Below are 14,284 nucleotides of genomic sequence, written 5' to 3'. Positions count from 1 at the left end.
GAAAACTGTAAAACACTGATGAAAGAAATTGAGATGCCATCAAGAAGTGGAAAGACATTCCATGCTCACAGATTGTTAACGACAAATACTGTTAAAATGTCTATACTACCCAAAGCAATATAAAGTTTTAAGGCAATATTAACAAAATACCACAAACATTTTTCACAGAACTAGAACAATCCTAAAATTTGCATGGAACCACAAAACCCGAGTAGTCAAAGCAATCCTGAAAAAGAAAAGCAAACCTGAAGGTATCACAATTTCAGATTTCAGGTTATATTATAAAGCTGTAGTGATCAAAAGAGTACGGTACTGCGCCTGTGTGGCTCAGTGGGTTAAAGCCTCTGCTTTCGGCTCAGGTCATGATCCCAGGGTCCTGGGATGGAGCCCCGCATTGGACTCTCTGCTCAGCAGGGAGTCTGCTTCCTCCTCTCTCTCTCTGCCTGCCTCTCTGCCTACTTGTGATCTCTGTCTGTCAAATAAATAAATAAAATCTTTAAAAAAAAAAAAGAGTACAGTACTGCCACAAAAACAGACACATAAATCAATGGAACAAAATAAAAAATGCAAAAATGAACCCACAACTATATGGTCAATTAATCTTAAACAAAGCAGGAAAGAATACCCAATTAGAAAAAGACAGTCTCTTCAACAAATGGTGTTGAGAATACTGGACAGCAACATTTAGAAGACTGAAACTGGACCACTTGTCTATACCAAACACAAAAATAAATTCAAAATGGATTAAAGACCTAAATATAAGGTCTAAATATATTGAAACCACAAAAAGCCTAGAGAACACAGGCAGCAACCTTTTTGACATCAGTCATAGCAACATTTTTCTAGATAGGTCTCCTGAAGCAAGGGAAACGAAAGCAAAAATAAACTATGGGGACTTCATCAGAATAAGAAGCTTCTACAAAGTGAAGGAAACAGTCAACAAAACTAAAAGGCAATGTACAGAATGGGAGAAGATACTTGCAAATGACATATCCAATAAAGGGCTAGTAACCAAAATATACAAAGAATTTACAAAACTCAACACCCAAGAGGGGCACCTGGGTGGCTCAGTGGGTTGAGCCTCTGCCTTCAGCTCAGGTCATGATCTCGGATCCTGGGATCGAGTCCCACATCGGGCTCTCTGCTCAGCAGGAAGCCTTGTTTCCTCCTCTCTCTCTGCCTGCCTCTCTGCCTACTTCTGATCTCTGTCAAATAAATTAAAAATTAGAAAAAAAAATTAGAAAAAAAAAAAACCTCAACACCCAAGAAATGGAACAATCCAATTAAAAAATGGGCATTTTCCAAAGGAGACATACAGATGGCCAACAGACACAGAAAAAGATGCTCAACGTCACTGATCGTCAGGGAAATACAAATCAAAACTGCAATGAGTTATCGACTCACACCTGTTAGAATGACTAAAATGAAAAACACAAGAATCAACAGGTGTTGGGAAGGATGTGGAAAAGAGGGAACCCTCTTGCACTGTAGGCAGGAATGCAAACTAATACAGCCACTCTGGAAAACAGGATGGAATTTCCTCAAAAAAGATAAAAATAGAACTGCCCTACAATCCAGCAATCATACTATCAGGTATTTACCCAAAGAATACAAAAATACTATTTTGAAAGGATACATGCACCCCAATGTTTATAGCAGCATTATCTATAAGAGCCAAATTATGGAAATAGCCCAAGTGTCCACTGACTGATGAACAGATAAGGAAGATGTGGTGTATGTGTGTGTACACAACACAGACTACATATACATACAAAATATGTATAACAGAGTATTACTCAGCCATCAAAAAGAATGAAATCTTCCATTTGCAATGATGTGGATGGATCTAGAGAGTATTATGTCAAGTGAAGTAAGTCAGAGAAAGACAAATACCATGATTTCATGCATATGTGGAATTTAAGAAATAAATGAGCAAAGAGAAAAAAAAAGAGAGGGAGACAAACGAAGAAAGAGACTCTTAACTATAGAAAACAAACTGATGGTTACCAGAGAGGAGGTGGGTGTGGGGATAGGTTGAATAGGTGATGGGAATTAAGGAGTGCACTTGTGATAAGCAAGTGTTGTTACAGAAGGGCTGAATCACTATACTGTACACCTGAAACTAGTATTATGCTGTATATTAACTGGAATCTGAATAAAAACTTTTTAAGAAATCATCCAAATACGTTTCTTACAAGATATACTTTGGACTCAATGACCAAATGGGCTGAAAGCAAAAGACGGGGAAAAAGATGCACCACGTACCGTAACAAAAAGACTTTGGAGTAGCTATACTCACATCCTATACAATGCACTTTAAGATAAAAATTGTTACTAGAGACAAAGGGCACTATATAATTATAAGAACTGAAATCCATGAAGGAGATATAAAAATTATAAATACATATGCATCTAACAAGAACTTCCAAACACAAGAGGCAAGAATTGACAGTTGATGGGGCACCTGGGTGGCTCAGTGGGTTAAACCCTCTGCCTTCGGCTCCGGTCATGATCCCAGGGTCCTGGGACTAAGCCCCATATCAGGCTCTCTGCTCAGCGGGGAGCCTGCTTCCCCCCTCTCTCTCTGCCTGCCTCTCTGCCTACTTGTGATCTGTCTGTCAAATAAATAAATAAAATCTTAAAAAATATATTGACAGTTGAAGACAGAAATAGGTAATTCTACAACAATATTCGGAGAATTTATTATTCTATTTTGGGGGTTTTTTTGTTTGTTTGTTTGTTTGTTTAAAGATTTTATTTATTTGACAGACAGAGACCACAAGTAGGCAGAGAGGCAGGCAGAGAGAGAGAGGGGAGGAAGCAGGCTCCCTGCGGAGCAGAGAGCCCGACATCCCAGGACCCTTGGATCATTACCTGAGGCGAAGGCAGAAGCTTTAACCCACTGAGCCACCCAGGCACCCCTATATTCTATTTTTCATATCAGATAGAACAACCAGAGAAAAGATGATCAAGGAAAGAGACTTGAACAATATTACAAGTCAACTAGACTTAGTAAACATCTGTAAAACAGTCTAGGGGGTCACATCATTTTCACATGCACATAGAACATTCCCTACGATAGGCCATAAACAAATCTCAGTAAATGTAAAGGACTGAAATCATACAAAGTATATTCTCCAATCACAATAGAATAAAATTAGAAAACAGGATCAGTTAAGATATTTGAGAAATTTGCAAATATGTGAAAATTTATAGAACATTCTCCTAAATAACCAATGAGCCACAGAAGAAATACCAAGGGAAGTTAAGAAATACTTGGAGATAAAAAACACAGAACTTATGGGATATAGCAAAAGCAGCAAGAGCTACATCATAAGGGAAATTTACAGTGTAAATACCTATAAAAAAGAAAATCTCAAATCAATCTGTTGTACACCTTAAATTTACACAATGTTACACGTTAGCAATATGAAACTTAAAAAATAAAATTAAAAAGTTTAAAACTTAAAAAAGTTTAAAACTTTACAAGTTAAAAAGACCCCAAATCAACAACTTAACTGTTCACTTTAAGAAACCAGAAAAAAGGGGCACTTGGGTGGCTTAAGTGTCAGACTCTTGATTACAGCTCAGGTCATGATCTCAGAGTCATAAGATGGAGCTGCACATCAGGCTCCAAATTCAACAGGGAGTCTGCTTGAGATTCTCTACCTTCCCTTCTGTCCCTCCCCATGCTTACAAGCACGTGTTCGTGTACTCTCTCTCTCCAATAATCTCTAATAAATACATAAATAAACTAAAACAAAAACAAAAACAAAAAATAGAAAAAGAGTAAACTGGACCCAAAGCCAGCAGACAGAAGGAATGAATTAGATTACAGTGAAATAAACACAACAGAGAGAAAAGAATAAAGAAATTCAACAAAATAAAAAGTTGGTTCTTTGAAAAGATCAACAGAATTAACAATATTATTTAGATTTAAGAAGAACAAAAAAGACTCAAATTACTAAAATCAGTAATTATTAACAACCTTATATAAATAAAATTATAATGAATTATAGGGAATACTATAAGCAATTGTAATCAAATAAAATATATAACTAGATAAAGTGGACAAATTCCTGGAAGACACAAAGTACTAAAATCCATTCACAAAGAAATGCTCTGAATAAAGCCATAACAAGTAAAGAAAAGTCTAAGATCAAATGGCTTCACTAGTGGATTCTACCAAACCTTAAGAATGAGGGGCACCTGGGTTGCTCAGTGGGTTAAAGCTTCTGCCTTCGGCTCAGGTCACGATCCCAGGGTCCTGGGATCCAGCCCCACATCAGGCTCTCTGCTCAGCAGGGAGCCTGCTTCTTCCCCTCACCCCCCGCCTGCCTCTCTACCTACTTGTGATCTCTCTCTCCATCAAATAAATAAATAAAATCTTTAAAAAAAAAAAAAAACTTAAGAATGAACAACAATCCTAAACAAACTTCCAAAATGCAGAAGAGATGGGAATACTTCCCAATTTATTCTATGAGGCCAGTTTTCCCTGACTCCAAAACCAGACAAAGACATTGCAAGAAAACTACAAACATGTGTTTATTTATATAAATGCAAAAATCATGAGAAAATGCCAGCAAACCAAACCCAGAAACATACATAAAGGATGACCATACATAAACCATGACCAAGGGTGGACTGTCCCAAGCATGTAAGATTGTTTCAACATAAGAAAATAAACGAATGTCACACACCATATTAATTAATGACAAAAAAGCACACAATCATCTCAATGGACACTGAAAAAGCATTTGACACAATCTAACATTCGTTCATGATAAACACAAGGAATAAGTCAGAAATAGAGAAGAACATCATCAACATGAAAAAAGACATCTAAGGTAACTCACAGCTAACTTCACACTTAATGATTACCCTGTAAGATCAACAAGACTGGATGGATGTCTGCTCCCACCATTTCTATTCAATATTGTATAAGAGGTTCTAGCCAATGCAATTAGGCAAGAAAAATTAAAAGGTATCCAGATTGGAAGGAAAAAGTGAGACTGTCTCTCATCAGAGATGAAATATCAAGTATACATAAAATCCTTAATAATGCATTAAAAAACTATCAGAACTGTTAAATGAATTAGGGATGTTTGCAAGATATAAGACTAATATATAGGATTCAACCGTATTTCTATACTTAACAATAACAATCCAAAAATGGAATTAAGAAGACAATTCCACTTATAATAGCATCAAAAGAACAGAAAACTGAGAAAAAAGTTTTGCCAAAAGTAATGCAAGTTTTATACATGGAAAACTAGAAGACATTACTGAAAGAAATTTAAGAAGACCTGAATAAGGGCGCCAGGGTGACTCAGTCTTTACACGTCTGCCTTCAGCTCAGGTCATGATCCCAGGGTCCTGGGATGGAGCCCCACATCAGGCTGCCTGCTCAGCGGGAAGCCTGCTTCTTCCTCTAGCACTCCCCCTGCTTGTGTTCCTGCTCTGTCTCTCTATCAAATAAATAAATAAATAAAATCTTTTAAAAATAAATAAAAAAAAAGATCTAAATAAATGGGGGCATCTGGGTGGCTCAGTCAGTCAAGCGACTGCCTTTGGCTCAGATCATGATCTCAGGATGCTGGGATGGAGCCCCACATGGGGCTTCTTACTCAGCAGGAGTCTGCTTCCTCCTCTCCCTTTGCCTCTCCCCCCACTCATGTGCTCCAACATGTGCTCGCTCGCTCTCTCAAATAAATCTTTTTTAAAAAGATCTAAAAAATGAAAAGACATCACATGTTCATGGACTGGAAGACTAATACTGTTAAGATAGCAATATTCCTCAAATTGATCTATATAGCTTCAATGCAATCCCTTCCAAAATCCCAACTGAAGAAAGGTGCCAAGATAATTGAGAGAAGGAAAGAATAGTTTTTTCCCAGGGGTGCCTGGGTGGCTTAATCGGTTAAGCACCTGCCTTCAGCGCAGGTCATGATTGTGGGGTCCTGGGATAGAGCCCACATCAGGCTCCCCGCTCAACGGGTAGCCACCTTCTCCCTCTCCCTCTGCTGCTCCCTTGCTTGTACATATTCTCTCTGCCAAATAAATAAAATCTTTAAAAAAATAAAAAAATAGTTTTTTCAACACATGATGCTGAGATAACGGAATATCTAAAGCAAAAACATGAAGTTAGACCACTATCTCACGCTACATACAAAATTCACAAATAAGATCAAAAACCTAAATGTAAGAGCTGAAACTCTAATGCTCTTGGAAGAAAACATAAGATTAAGTCTTCAAGACCCTGAATCAGGCAATGGTCTGTGGTAATAAATTGGAGGCAATAAATATGAAGCCTAAAGGGTTCATATGAAGCCTAAAGGGTTCATAAAGGGGGTGCCTGACTGGCTCAGCTTGTGAATTCAAGCCCCATGTCAGGCATGGAGCATACTGAAAACAACAACAACAACAACAAAAATGAAACCTAAAGCACAAGCAACAAAAGAAAAAAATTAATAAATTGAAGTTCACAAAAATTAAAAACCTTTGTGCTTGAAAGGACACCAAGGACATCAAGAAAGTGAATGACACTCACAGAATGGGACATTTGTATTTGCAAATTATATAGCTGATTAAGTATCCAGACTATATAAAGACATCTTACAACAATAAAAAGACTACTTAATTTTAAAATAGCCAAAGGAACAGAGATTTCTCTCAATACATACACACAGCCAAAAAGCACATGAAAATATGCTCAACATTATTATCTACCAGCGAAATGCAATCAAAACCACAAAATATCACTTTATCCCATTAGGATGGCTAGAATCAAAGCGTCAGATAACAAAAAGTGTTAGCGAGGATGCTAAGTAATTGCAGCCTTCATAAACTGCTGGCAGAAACATGAAATGGGGCAACCACTTCGGAAAACAATCCAGCAATTCCTCTAAATGTTAGATTTAGTGTTCTAGAATTACCATATGACCAGCAATTCATGTCCACACAAAAACTTGAACTCCAATGTTCAAAGCAGCATTATTCATAATAGCCAAAAAAGTGGAAACAATCTAAACACCCATCAACTGATTAACGGAGAAGTCAAAAGCATTATGTCTGGGCGCCTGGGTGGCGCAGTTGGTTCAGTGTCTGCCTTTGGCTCAGATCATGATCCTACCATCTTGGTATCAAAACCTGCCCCAGGTTCCCTGTTCCTCAGGGAACCTGCTTCTCCTTAAAAATAAATTTTTAAAAATCTTTTTTAAAAAGCATTATGTCTATAAAATAGTATTAAAATAATACAATAATATAGAATAATATTATTATTAAAATATCATTCAGCAATAAAAAAAACCAAAATGCTGGTACATTCAACAACATGGAAGAACACTGGAAACATTATGCTAAGTGAAAGAAACCTGTAACCAGTAACATGAAATGTCTACAGGACAGAAAACAGATCAGTAGTCGCCCAGAGATAAAGTGGGACAGCTGGGAGTGACGGGTAAGGAGTGTGCAATTTCTCTGTGGGGTAACAAAAATGTTCTAAAATTGATTGTAATGATGCACGCACAACTCTGTAAATACACTAAAAAACTTCATACCTAAAATGGACAAATGTATGGTATATGACTTATAACTCAATAAAGCTGTTACCAAAAAAAAGGGAGGCTGGGACCTACACACTAAACCTCTTGGGGTGACTGCTTACTATAACCAAAGATTTAAATAGGATCCACAGTCTCCAAACAAAATATCAACTATGTCTAGGAAAAAATCAGAAGATAATCATCATACCAAGAACCAAGAATAAAAAAGACAATTAACATGTACTAATACCACACATGAATCAAATGTCAGAATTACCTGACAAGGATTTTAAAGGAGCCATCATGCTTTAATGAGCAATGATACACTATTGAAACAAACAAGAAAATAAAGTTTACAAGAAATAACATACAGAAAAGGACCAAATGGAAATTATAGAACTGAAAAATAACCACAACAAAAAGTCAATAGATGGGCTCAATCACAGACTGAATACAAGAAAAAAACAAGTGAAGTTGAAACTGGAAGTAGAACAACAGGAATTACCCAACCTCAGTGCTGCAGAAAAATTATTCTAAAAAGAAAAAAAAAAAGAAAGAAAAAAAGAGAAAATGTATCCTTAAAATGGCTGAAACATCCAAAATGGCAAAAGACATAAACTTATAATTCTGAAAGCTAACAGAGGGGTGCCTGGCTGGCTAACTCAGTACAACATGGAACAAACTCTTGACCTCACAGTTGTGGGTTCAAGCCCCACACTGAACATGAAGCTTACATTAAAAAAAAAAAAAAAAAAAAAATTAAAAATAAAAGTTAACTCCAAATAGGATAAGTCCAAACAAATCCATGCCAAGACATATCATAATTAAACTTCTGAAAGCTAAAGACAAAAAGCCTTTGAAGCCAGGGAGAAGGATGGCTGGTGGCTCAGTCAATGTCTGCCTTTGGCTCAGTTCATGAACCCAGGGTCCCCAATCATATGAGTCCTGAGTCCCGCATCCATCTCCAGCATCCAACTGCAACTCCAACTCCAGCTCAGCAGGGAGCCTGCTTCTCCCTCTGCCTGACTCTCCCCCTGCTTGTGCCAGCACACTCTCTCTTTCTCTCTCTCTGAGACAAATAAAACATTTTAAAAATAAATGAAATAGGGGCACCTGGGTGGTTCAGTGGGTTAAGCCTCTGCCTTCGGCTCACGTTGTGATCTCAGGGTCCTGGGATTGAGCCCCGCTCAGCAGGGAGCCTGCTTCCTCCTCTCTCTCTGCCTGCCTCTCTGCCTACTTATGATCTCTGTCTGTCAAATAAATAAATAAAAATCTTTTAAAATAAATAAATAAATAAATGAAATAAAGCAGCCAGGGAGACAGGATACATCACATATAGAAAAACACAAATTCCACTCATAAAGGATTCCTCACCTAAAATCACAGAGGTCTGAAAAAGGCAACACAACATTTTCAAATGTTAAAAAGTAAGGAACTGGGTGCCTGGGTGGCTCAGTTATTTAAGCGACTGCCTTTGGCTCAGATCATGATCCCAGGGATCCGGTCCCTCATTGGGCTCCCTGCTCACTGGGGAGCCTGCTTCTCCCTCTCCCTCTGCCTACCTGTGCTCTCTCTCCCCTGTCAAATAAATAAATAAAATCTTTAAAAAATAAAAATAAAAAGTAAGGAACCATCAACCACAAATTCTATAAAGAAAAACTGACAAAAATATTAAGAAAACTAAAGAACACAAGAAGACAACTCTACAGTTTATATCTTAGTTCCAACTTACTATAAAGTATATGGTACCATTATATGAGCAATTATAGGTTCTTCTTATAACAGTAATTAAATATTTGGGAATTACAAATTTCCCCCTCACCAACACCAACACCAATGAGATTCATATATGTAAATAGCTTAATGCATATTCCCTACTTTCTTAACTCTCTTAAAAAGAAGTAGTTCTGCCAATGTTCAAGATCTTTTATCAATCTGACAAGTTTTGTTCTACTTGAAAATTCTAAAGCTTGTAAGTCTAAAATCAGAGCTATTTGTTTAAAAAGGATGGAAGATACATATGTCTCAACCATCCATAAAGTCGACTTTAAATAGCATCTACTGAAGACGAGGTCTGAATGAACGTCTATAATCATGAAACAGCTAAGCCATGTTAAAAGCCAAATCATAAGAGCAAATATTATTTATCTTAATCCAATCTAATTTATTACAAATGTGTGTTTTTTTAAACAAGAATGACTATCCAAGTATGACTAGTGACCTGTTAATCAGCCAAGAAACAGATGGTCATCTTGCAAAACTGTGAATTCAAGATCTGTTCTACATTATTTACCCACTGATTCATTCAACTAATTTTTATCAAGTTTTTAAAATATACTAAGTACTGTACAAGGCAGTGACAAAAAAAATAAGGTATTATAATATTGTGATGCAAGAATTATCATAGAACAGAAACTAGGTCTTCATCCCTGGCTCCCATCCCAGAGCTCCTAAAACCCTAGGAATTTCTTGATGGGTGAGAGGATCATCTTTTGTTATTCATAATAAGCCCCTTTCAACCCTATTTGGAGGACGGAGACCGATGCCAGAAGAACCAATCCCTGACCTCAGGATAAAGGAAAAGGGCTGCTGATTGAATTTATCACCATCAACCAATGATTATGCCTACACAATGAAGCCTCCATAAAAACCCTAACTGAAGGGCTTCAGAGAGCTTCTGGGTTGGTGAACACATGGGGATGCCAGGAGGATGGTGCCCCCAGGGAAAGCAGGGAAGCTCCATGCCCCTTCCCACATACTCTGCCCTAGGCATCTCTTCCATTTGCTGTTCCAGAGTTATACCCTTTATAATAAGCAAGTAATGGTTAAGTAAAGAGCTTTCCAGAGTTCTGTGAGTCATTACAGCAAATTATTGAACTGAGGAGCGGGTGTGGAAAGCCCCAATTTATCGCTAGTTGGTCAAAAGTACAAGTCAGAACACGGGACTTGCAACTGGCATAGCAGTGGAGTCTGGAGGAGATGGGCGGGGCTAAGTTCTTCATCTCTGGGGTCTGCACTTACCCCAGAGAGGTGGTGTCATAATTGGGTTAAACTGTAGGACACCCAATAAGTGTCTGGACAGTTGGAGAACTGTAAAGGGAAAGCCCACATGTTTGCTGTCAGAGGGGTCGTGAGCAGTACAGAAGAAACAGCATACGTGGTCCCAGACCTCAAGGAATTCCTAGTCGTGACAAAAATTGGCCCTTGAGAAATAATTTAAATAAAATGGTATGTACTTTAACAGGTACACGTACCAAGTACCGGGAAAGTAAGCAACTGACCATGCCAACAAGATAACATTTATCCTGATTTTTAAATGAGTTAAATACCGTAATTCCTCAGGGTTCTTTCAGTCCCTCCTCAAGCTCTCAGCCCAGTTCTCAGCCCTAGCTGCATTTTACCATCACATAGGGAGCATGTTTTTAATTTTTAATTTTTTTTTAAAGATTTATTCGAGAGAGAGAACAAGTGGAGGTGGAGGAGAGGAGGCAACTCCCCAGGAGCCCAACATGGGGCTCAATCCCAGGACCCCAAGATCATGACGGGAGCTGATGACAGACAACTGATGAGTCACCCAGGTGCCCGAGGAAACATTTTTTAAATGACAAGGTCTGGCACCACACCAAACCAACTGAATCAGTCTGTGTGGAAGCCTTCATCCCCTCATCCTTAACCTTTATAGGCTCCCTAAGGTGGTTTTAAAGTAGTGCCTGGATAAATGAAGGAAGGAGGGATGGAGGGAGAGAGAGAGGAAGGGGTGGGTGCTGGGGTTGGATATGACCATCTCTGCTCAGGAAAAACTTAACCCAGGCCTCAATCAATCTTCTGGCAGAGAAAGAAAAAGATTTCAGGTAGAAAAAATATGTAAAAAAACTGTAAGGAGAGAAGATTCTACGGTTTCTAGGGTGAAGGCCTAAAATAGGACAAGGAGTGTTTATACGTACTTGAGGGGGCTACGTGAGCAGAGGGAAGGGAAAGAAAAAGCTAACCAAGTTTGGCGTACGCAGTATCCAAGTCTGGTTGTCCAAAAGATACATGAAAATAAAGAACACTTGAAACTCAAGAAAAATGGGGACCAAATACACATCTTAGAAAACCCTAAATATACAGGTACTCTTTGAAGCCCTGAGAGGAAGTATAATCACCCAAGGGAATGAGAGAACAGAAAAAAGAACAAAAACTGCAACTCTAAGGAAGACCACATTAATCAGAGAAAGTGAAAGAGGGAAGCATCAAGAGAAGGTTCTGTTTTTGTTTTGGAAGATGTACACCTGACCGTGCACACGGCATGAGAAAAACGAGAACAGAGCCGAGAGCAAAGACGCCAGCCTCGGCGAGGACACGGCTTCTTCGGACGGAGGGAAGGGAGCTCGGAATCAGACGGGCACAGGCACACAGACCCTTACTCGTTCAGCGCTAAAGTCCACCTATTTCTTCCGGGAATTTTCTGCTTCCTGTGAAAGAAGCAAGGAAGAGACATCAAGAGTAGGAAGGGAGAGGAGAGCGATCCAAGTCTGTAAAAAGCCATTCAGGTTTGAGGGCGTAAGACCGTCCCAGGAGGCGACTCCAAGGGCCTCGGCCAGTCTGAGGAGAGGCAAACTGAGCGGCGGGGGCAGCACCGGCGGCGACACGACCGTCTCCGGGCGGCTCCCGAGGCCGCAGCAGGAAAGCCGCTGCCGGAGTCACCGGGCTCGCAGACCGCGGAAGCCAACGCGGCAAGCGCGGTTCACGCCGTAACAGCGCTTTCATCACCGTGAAAGGTCCACGTATTCCACTTAAAAAAAACAAAGCAGCCACTTGCTCTGCTCGCCAGAACGTGTGGGGAAGGCGGGGTCGGGGCTCTCCCGGTCTCACCGAACGTGCTGAACTCTCGCTCCCGAGCGTTGTGACCCCTCCAGAGCCGATTCCGACGACTCCACAGCCGGTCCCGCAGGCTCTTCAGGGAGGAGAACTCCCGGCGGGACAGACCCGCGCAGACGGGATCGAGGGAAGCGCTTCGCGCACAGTGTCACCGTGAGAGAACGCGGCGGGGGGCGGGGGGGGGGATCACACCGCGAAGCTCCCAGGAATCGTCCACAAAGCCAATGAGCATAAAACAGTATTTGACCCCCCCAAAAAGCTATAAACTCAGGGTTTTCTGCGAACGAACTCACTGAGTAAAAACTGGCCATTTGATCCGTCTGCCCCACTCGCGAGCGCGACAGCGTGTCCGCCGCTTGCGCTCTCCCGACGGTGGGTCGGCCCCATCCCGTGCGCCGACACCGGGCAGGAGGGGCAGGCGACCGCGCACAGGCACCCCGCGCCGCGGGCCTACTGTGTGCCAGGCCCTGCGCCGGCCGCCTCGCCGCGGTCCGCGCGCCTCGGGGAAAGACCGCAGATCGGGCCTCGGAGCGCGTCGGGGCGTCCGAAGGTTGCGCGTAAAGGGAAGAAGCGCCTGCCGACCGCAAGCGGGGAAAAGGCGCGCCGGGTCAGGAAGGCAGCGGGGAGCGAGAGGGCAAAACCCCGGGACAGGGGGCGGGGGCGACGAGAGGTGCGGAGGATGCGGCTCCGAGGGCAGGGATGCGGGCGATTCTGCGGAGAAGCCCAGGTGCAGCGCGGGCAGCCGTCCGGTCCGATCCCCACGGGATGGGCCGGGAGGGCGGGGGTCCCGGCCCCAGAAGGCGCCCCGAAGGGCTGCGGGGGCCGGGGACCCTTGCGGCGCCGCGGAAGGGGAGCGGACGCAGGGGAGGGGCGGGAATGAGCGGGGAGGGGGCTCGCGCTGCGGCGACCCGGCGGAGGCCGGGAAACGCAGGCGCGCGGGAAGGGGAGCGGCCGTGAGCGCACAGCCGGCCGGGGCGAGGGGCGCCGCGCTCGGGGGCGGGGCTGCACAGCTGCCCCGGGGCGGACGAGGGGACGTGCGCGCAGGAGGGCACGCGGGGCCGAGGGATGCCAGCACCGAGTCGCCGGGCCCGGAGCCAGGTGGGCGGCGCTCCCAGCCGGGCCACGGCCAGCGCGGACCCCCCTTACCTGGGACGAGTGAGGAGCCGCCGCGCCGCCTCCGCAGCATCCTGTGCTCAGCCGCTGCTCCCAGTGCCCTGAGCGGGGGCCATTCCGACCGCCCCGGGAACCCGCCCTCACCGCCAGGCGCAGCGGCAGCCAGCCCGGCCCGGCCCCGGGGAGCAGCGCCGACGCGTCCCGCGCCCGCGGCCGCCTCAGCAGCGACTCCCGCCGTCGCCGCTTCAGCGCCGGCTGCCAGCCTCGCGGGCGGGCCCGGGATCACACGGATGCAGCGATTGGTTGCTGCCCGCCCGGGCCGGACGATGTGTCGGCTCCTCTGATTGGTGGTTCTCGCTCGCTGCCGCCCGCGAGGGGCGGCATTCGGCCCAGAGCCCGGTCCCGCGCGCGTTCAGGGGCGGGAGGGGTCTGACGTCGCGGCCGGAGGGCATGCCTGCGTCCCTGCGCGTGCGCGCTCCCCGCAAGGGCCGGGAGCCGCCGCCCGCCGGTAGTGCGCGTTGCCTTAGCGACGGCGCGTCTGCCCTCGCTGGCCTGGAGCGGGGCTGGGGGCGCGGTCCACGGCGTCCCATCCCCGCGCGGGCAGCGCTCATCCGGGAAAGCCGGGCGCGCTCCGGGAAAAGGAGCTCCTCCAGGGAGCGTGGCTTCGAGGACCACGTCTCCGGCCGCGGCCGGCGGAGTCTCGCTCTCCGGAGGGAGCTCGGAGCCCACAGCAGTCCCGCAGCGGTGCGTCCCGCACGGACAGGGCG

At 43.8% G+C, this 14,284-nt stretch overlaps 1 protein-coding gene across 7 annotated transcripts in view; it reads right to left on the bottom strand.

Annotated features, from left to right (window-relative positions):
- TPST1 (tyrosylprotein sulfotransferase 1) overlaps positions 1-13,773 on the bottom strand; it is a 130,253-nt gene extending 116,480 nt beyond the window's left edge. For 6 of the 7 annotated variants that reach the window (XR_006816709.1, XR_006816710.1, XM_045993720.1 and 3 more), the window contains exon 1: positions 13,551-13,772. The gene's annotated coding sequence lies outside the window, so the exon portion shown is untranslated. Of the gene's footprint in view, positions 1-11,950; positions 11,999-13,550 lie in introns of all 7 variants that reach the window. The other variant, XM_045993721.1, reaches the window with a different exon arrangement.
- Positions 13,774-14,284: the final 511 nt, after the last annotated feature.

This window comes from Meles meles, chromosome 21 (assembly GCF_922984935.1).
Source record: "Meles meles chromosome 21, mMelMel3.1 paternal haplotype, whole genome shotgun sequence".
Lineage (NCBI taxonomy): Eukaryota > Metazoa > Chordata > Mammalia > Carnivora > Mustelidae > Meles > Meles meles.
Note: the sequence above shows the minus strand (reverse complement) of the source record. Positions and strands in the feature narration are given on the sequence as shown.